The following is a 6056-nucleotide window of genomic DNA, read 5'->3' as shown; positions in this document are numbered from 1 at the left end:
CCCCACGGCTCTGGGACGCCGTTCCCGTCCCGCCCGCCCCGGGGCGGTGATCAATTATGATTCATTACGGGGAAATCCCCCCGTTCCGCGCTCCCCCCGACGGCAGGGCCGGGCTCTGCCCCGCTCCCCGGGCCCGGGGCCGGTGTCGCCGAGGGGTGGGGGGGTGGGGGGGGCTCAAGGGGGCTCACCTGCGCGGTGCTCGGTGGTGCCCGGGGCTGCCCGGGGCCGGCGGGGAGGGAGCGGGCGGCGCCGCGGGTCCGGCCGGTCCGGGACGGTGGGAGCGCCGCGGGACACCGGGAGCTCCGCCGCGCCGCCCCCGCCGCCGCCTTCCCCGCCTCCCGCCGGGGGGGCCCCAGCCGCCCCCCCCCCCCGCCCCCCCGGCGGCTGCCCGCCCTCCGCCTCCCCAACCCGGGGGAGCCCTTCGCATCCCCGCCCTCCTCCTCCTCCTCCTCCTCCGCCCCCCCCTCCGGCAGCGTCCTCCCTCCCCCGGGGCTAGACCCCAATTCCCCCCCCCCCGCAGAGGAGATGACCTCCTGCATGGGGCATGGAGGGTGCCCCGATCCCCGGGATGGGGGTGAACCCCATCCCCTGGCTGCCATCCCTGTGGAAGAGCATGGGACCTGCTCTTCCTCCCCCCAGGGCCCAGAGGGGACCCAGGTGCTGGCACCGGTGATGGCACCGCTGGCCAGAATGGTTGCCGCTATGGGGTGGAGGGTGTCCCTCCAGGGATGCTCCTCCGCTGGCACGGCACCGGGTCCGGCACCTGGCCGAGGCGGGAGCAGACCCCGCCATGCCATGGAGCTGATGTACTGTCCCCAGTGCCTGGTGGCAAGCCAGGGACAGTGCCTGGGACAGTCCGGCCCAGGACGATGTGCCTGGGGTCAGAGCCTTGGGACGAGGTCTCCGCCGTCCCTCCTGCTGGCACCACTGTCGGCGGCAGGAACGCTGCCTGCGCCGGGCAGGGCTCCCCCCTCATCCCCAGCAGATTTTCCAGAGCTGAACCAGTCTCCCCAGCAGCGCCAGGGCCCTGCCAGCCTCGCCGAGCCCCGCAGGGATCCGGCACCCGTCCCCGCTCACGCCGCCTCTGCACAGCGTCTGGCTCCGCTGCCCCATGGCCCCCGGGGCCTGGCTGCCTGGCTCTGCTCCAGCATCCCCTGCCCACGCCAGTCGGGCCACCCCGAGCCCCTGCAGGCAGGGAGCAGGCAGGGAGCAGGCAGGGAGCGGGCCCACCCAGGGCAGCAGCCGACCCATGCCAAGTTTGGGTTTGGGGGATGCCAAGCAGCTGCGGGTGTCCCCGCGTCCCCATCCCTGCATCCCCTCTCCGAGGGATGCCCAGCACCGCCGGGTCCCCGCTCAGCTGCTTTCCTCCCAAATTGTGATGAATCTATTTACACTGAAGCTTTACAAATGTGTGTTAGGGACGCATGCATCTCAGTAAACGCGCTCTAATTAACAACTGATGTTTATTCAGCCCATGGTAAATAAGCTGTCGCGGGCAAACCAAGCGACGCTGCTTTTGAGGAGCGCCTCGACTCTGCCATTTATTCAGCCGACAGCCCCCGAGATGCGGTGACAGAGCACTCGATTCTCCTGCGAGTTGCCTGCTGTAGTAATTAAGGGTAATTAAAGCAAGCGAGTACAAAATACAACGAAACTTTTATAATTCCTCTTTATTGGACAATTATTCACCCCGAGCTGTTCTTTGTTTGCGGCCACCCAGCAGCAGCGAACCCCGGGCACGAGCACAAATGGGGTTTGTGCATCTCGTGGGTGGGGGTAACTGGGGCAGGTGGGACCTGCCCCAGGCACAGCCCCCCCAACCCGGCCCCACAGCCCACCCCGAGGGCAGCCTCGTCCCTTCCCCTCCAGCCAGACCCCTTGCTAACACCAGCGCAGCCAAGCAGCTCCCAGGGCCCTCAAATTCGGCTGGGAATCGCTTCGGGGGGAGTTGCACCTCTCCCTCCTGCTGCTCTTCCCGTGCCTCAGTTTCCCTCATGTGCCAGGGTGCTCCCCTGGGTAGGTTGTCCCCATCCCAGTGGCACGAAGGGACCCCGCTGGCCTTGGGGACATGGGGACAGCCGCCGCATGGAAACCTCAGCTCCTGCTTCGCCCTTGCTGAGCCGGCGCATGGGATGGGTGTCTCCGGGGGGGGGGGGAAGAGGCCGGATCCTGCTCCCCCAGTGCTCTGCTAAGAGGGGGAGCAGTTTGTCTCCAGCCCGTTCCGACATCCCCTGGAGCGATGCCGAGCTGGGGGATGGAAAACCGGCTCCCGCGGCCCCTGCCCACCGACCCAGCACGGAAAAAGCGGAGGCAAGCTCCGCTTCCAAGAAACAGCCGCGCCGGCTGCCAAGAAACACGAGTCGGAGCAGAGCCCGGCAATTTTCGGGCTGGAGACAATCTGCCTCCGACCCTGAGCGTCATGCGGTGGTTGGGATACCGTGGGGCCCCCCCCAGGCCCACCGCTGCCGGGGGGGTGGGGGGGGTCGGTGAGGGCTGGGGTAACGCCGGCCGGACCCCGCCAGCTCGCTGGCAGCTACGGGCGCGCGGGAGGGAATTCCTGTGGTGAGGATTTCGGCAGTTCAGCATTTATTTCTGCACCGATTTGGGTAGAACACCCCCCCTCCCCCCCCCTCGCCCCCCATTTCCAGCCTTCGCTGGGAAGGAAAGAGCCTGCGGGGATTCTTTCCAGCTTGACGGGGCCCGTTTGTTTCCGCGGTGTTAAAACAGCAGTTTTGCCTCTTTTGGAGGAAATACTTCTGCCGAAGCGGCGGAGCTCGCCGTCCCCCCTGCGCAGCCTCAGAGCAGTTTCTCCATCATTTCCGCCCCCCGAACCGAACATTTTTGGCATAGGGAAGGGGAGGCGGGGGGGGGGAGCAGCTTGGCTCAGATGAAAGCTGCAGATGGAAAATGGCTCCAGAGCTTTCGGATCGGCTCAGACCCATCCTGTACCCCCCCCCCCCCCCCGCCAGTCGCTGCCCGGACCCACAGGATTGGGGGCTGGCCCCTTGTCCCCCCCTGTGCTGGGACACCGCCGCAAGCCTGCGCCTCTCGCCCGGGCTCCGTTCCCTCACCGCATATGGCGTCTCCATGAGTAATAAAAGCTGCTAATTGCCAACAGATGCCCCAGGAAACCCTGACGCTGCCTCTCGCGGCTGCATTTGGCTGGGAAGGGAGAGGAGGGGAGTCGGGGCCGGCCCCGGGTCCCCCGAAACGTGGGGCGGGGGGATCCCAGTGCGTGGCGGCTCCCAGCAACTGGAGCGAGAGGATGCGGCAGCTATAATTAGCAAAACGAGCAGCCAGGCCAAGGCAGCGGGAGAGCATCCCCGGGGAGGGGACGGTGCCCCCAACCCACGGCATCGCCCCCGGAGCACTCCCACCCTCCACCCTCCGTGGGGCTGGGGAGCCCGAGCCCCACGGCAGCCCCGCAGCGTGCCAGGCCCTGCTGCCCACCCGCAGCCCCTCTTGCAGCCCCATCCCCCCCCGTCATGGGCAGCCGAAGCCCCCACGCTTGGGCCCAGCCCCCCCCAAAGCGCCGTGGCTCCAGCATCTGTTGCACAACTGGAGCTGGCGCCAGCCCAGCGCCAGCAAACCCCGGGCAGGAGGGGGCTGTGCCGGTCCCGGGACCCCCTCCCTCTCCCCCCATTCTGCTTTGTTTGAGAAGGTTCTAATTGGGGGGGAAAGAATTTGGCCCCCTTCCCTCGCCTCCTCCAAGGGCAGTCGCCCCTCCCCACTCCCATCACTGGTGCTGCAGCCCCCAGCCCACTCCTTCTCGCACCCCAAATCCAAACTGGGCAGTGCTGGGATGAACCGGGTTATGCGATTAGTGCTTCAGCCTTAACTAGACTGCCTGGGGGGCTGCAGAGAGACTCCCCAACTCCAGGGGCCGCATCCTGCCCCAGTGCCCCAGCATGCCTGCGTTGGGGCTGGGAGCAGCATCTCCCGTCCTGTCCCACGGGTGCCCACCCCCCCCGTGGCACTGCTCCGCCGTGGGCCCCACGCCAGTGGGAACCAGTGAGGTTTTGGCAGGACACCGGGAGGCTGATGGAGCTGGTGGGAAACCGTGGGGCTGGCAGTGCCGGGCACAAGCAGAACGCCGGGAGCAGGGAGGGCATCGCCACGCAGCGCCGGCGGCACGACCGGGCTGAGCCACAGGAGGTGTCTGTCCCCCCCACTTCACCACAGCCTTGCCACCCTTCTGTCCCCCCACCGTGCGCCCCCAAATGCATGGTCCTCTCCTGCAGCACCCTGGCTCAGGACCTTCCCGCATCCCTTTTTGGCTCCCATGGGGGTCCCCTCTCCCATGGGGGGGTCCCTTCTCCCATGGGCACAGGCACAGCTCATCCCTGGTGAGGGACCCCCCCCCAAGCGAGGATGCTCGGTCCCTCCTGGCACGGATTGAGTTGTTGCGAGCGCCGGCAGCTCCGCGCTCCCCGGGCAGGTTCGGTTAATGGCGTTCCCCTTTAGCCTGTCTCATTTCATGCCTCGTCTCGCAATCGCGGCTCCGCGGCCCCGGGCCTGCGCTGATGAGGACTAATTGCTGCTGCGGCAGGGGAGAGCGCAGCTGCCCCGGGGCAGCAGGGGTTGGCGGTGCCACCGACCCCCGGCACCCAGGGCACTCGGGGTACGCGGGGCTTGCAGGATGCTCAGCATCCCGCACAGCACCGCAGCACAGATGAGGACCAAACCAGCACCTTGGAGGCCACTGGTCCAAACTGGGCAGCATCCTTTGCCCGGAGGTCTTGGCAGTGCTGGCATCCCCCGGGAGCAGGGGGTTTCTGCTGGTGCCACGGCTCCCAACCAGCTTCATCCCTGGGGGAAAATCGCCTGCCCAAAATGTGAGGGTGCTGTCTGCGCGCCCGCAGCCCAAGCGGAACCTGTCCTCGCCAAAACGAGCCCTCGGGGAAGCTCTGGTGGCTTCTCCCAGACAGAAGCAGTAGCCAGGACCGGGGTATGCTTCCCACCACTGCAGTGGCCGCACAGCCCTCCCCGGCACGTTACGGCATGCCATGGCGAGAGGGTTTCGGTGCCACGGTGAGCCGAGCTGCCTGGGCACCTCCTCCATGCCGCGCATTGCCACTCGAGAGCCACGATGCAGAGATGTCCTCTCCTCCGGCACTGCCCTGCCCCAAGCTCCAGCCCTGCCCCTGCTCTCCCAACACAGCTCCTGGTCCGGCGCGAGCCCGGCATCCGCGGCCACGGCTGCTAGCCCCGCTGCTGCACTTGCCAGCCCCCTCCCGCCCCAACGCCCCATCCCAAACCGCAACGCCCAGCTCCGGCCGCGCTAGGGCTGCTCTGGCAGCGCGAGGCGGCCCACGTTACGTGCCTCTGCAGATTGCGTGGTAATTGCCTCCAAAGTTACTAATTTGCTCATAGTTTAATTACCATGTAATTTACTGCTCTTGGCTCCCGTGATAAGATGCTCATTTAGCAAGGCAGCGCGTGGGAGCGGGCTCAGCCCCGGCCAGCAGGATGCTGCGGGGGCACAGACCCAGCAGGGAGGGGGCAGACAGGCTCGGGGACCCCACTGGGTGACAGCCACCCCCCCTCCCCGGCCGGACCCCCGACACGAAGCACGAGGCGGCGGCCGCAGCCCCACGGCACCACAGAGAGTGAACTTTTATTTCCAACAACGACAGCACCTGCCCCGTGGGGTGGGGGACGGTGGGGAGGGCTGGGAGGGGGCGGCCACGGGGCCCCGGGGGGGGGTGGGGGGGGCGAGGGCAGCCCGGCCCTGGGGGGGGGTGGCCGCTCGCGTGCACACGGTGCACGGCGTGAAGAAACATCCCGGTAGAAAAAGAACGAAGATCTGACAGCCTCGACGGCGGGTCCTGCCCCGGGGGGGTGCAGGCGTGATCGGTGGGGGAGCGTGGGGGGGGAGGTGTGGGGGGGGTGGGATGCGTGTGTCCCCTCCGCACCCGCAACCGGAGGGTGGCAGGGAGGAGAAACCGCGCGAGGATGGGTGGGAGGTGTCTGTGGGCAGGGGGGAGCGCGGTCCCTCCCCTGGGGACCCCCCCTGGCCGGGTGGGGACACCCCCCTTCCCCCCCAGCCACTGAGG

The sequence above is a fragment of the Vanellus vanellus genome, assembly GCF_965231255.1.
Source record: "Vanellus vanellus genome assembly, chromosome: 22".
In the NCBI taxonomy this organism is placed as follows: domain Eukaryota; kingdom Metazoa; phylum Chordata; class Aves; order Charadriiformes; family Charadriidae; genus Vanellus; species Vanellus vanellus.
Note: the sequence above shows the minus strand (reverse complement) of the source record.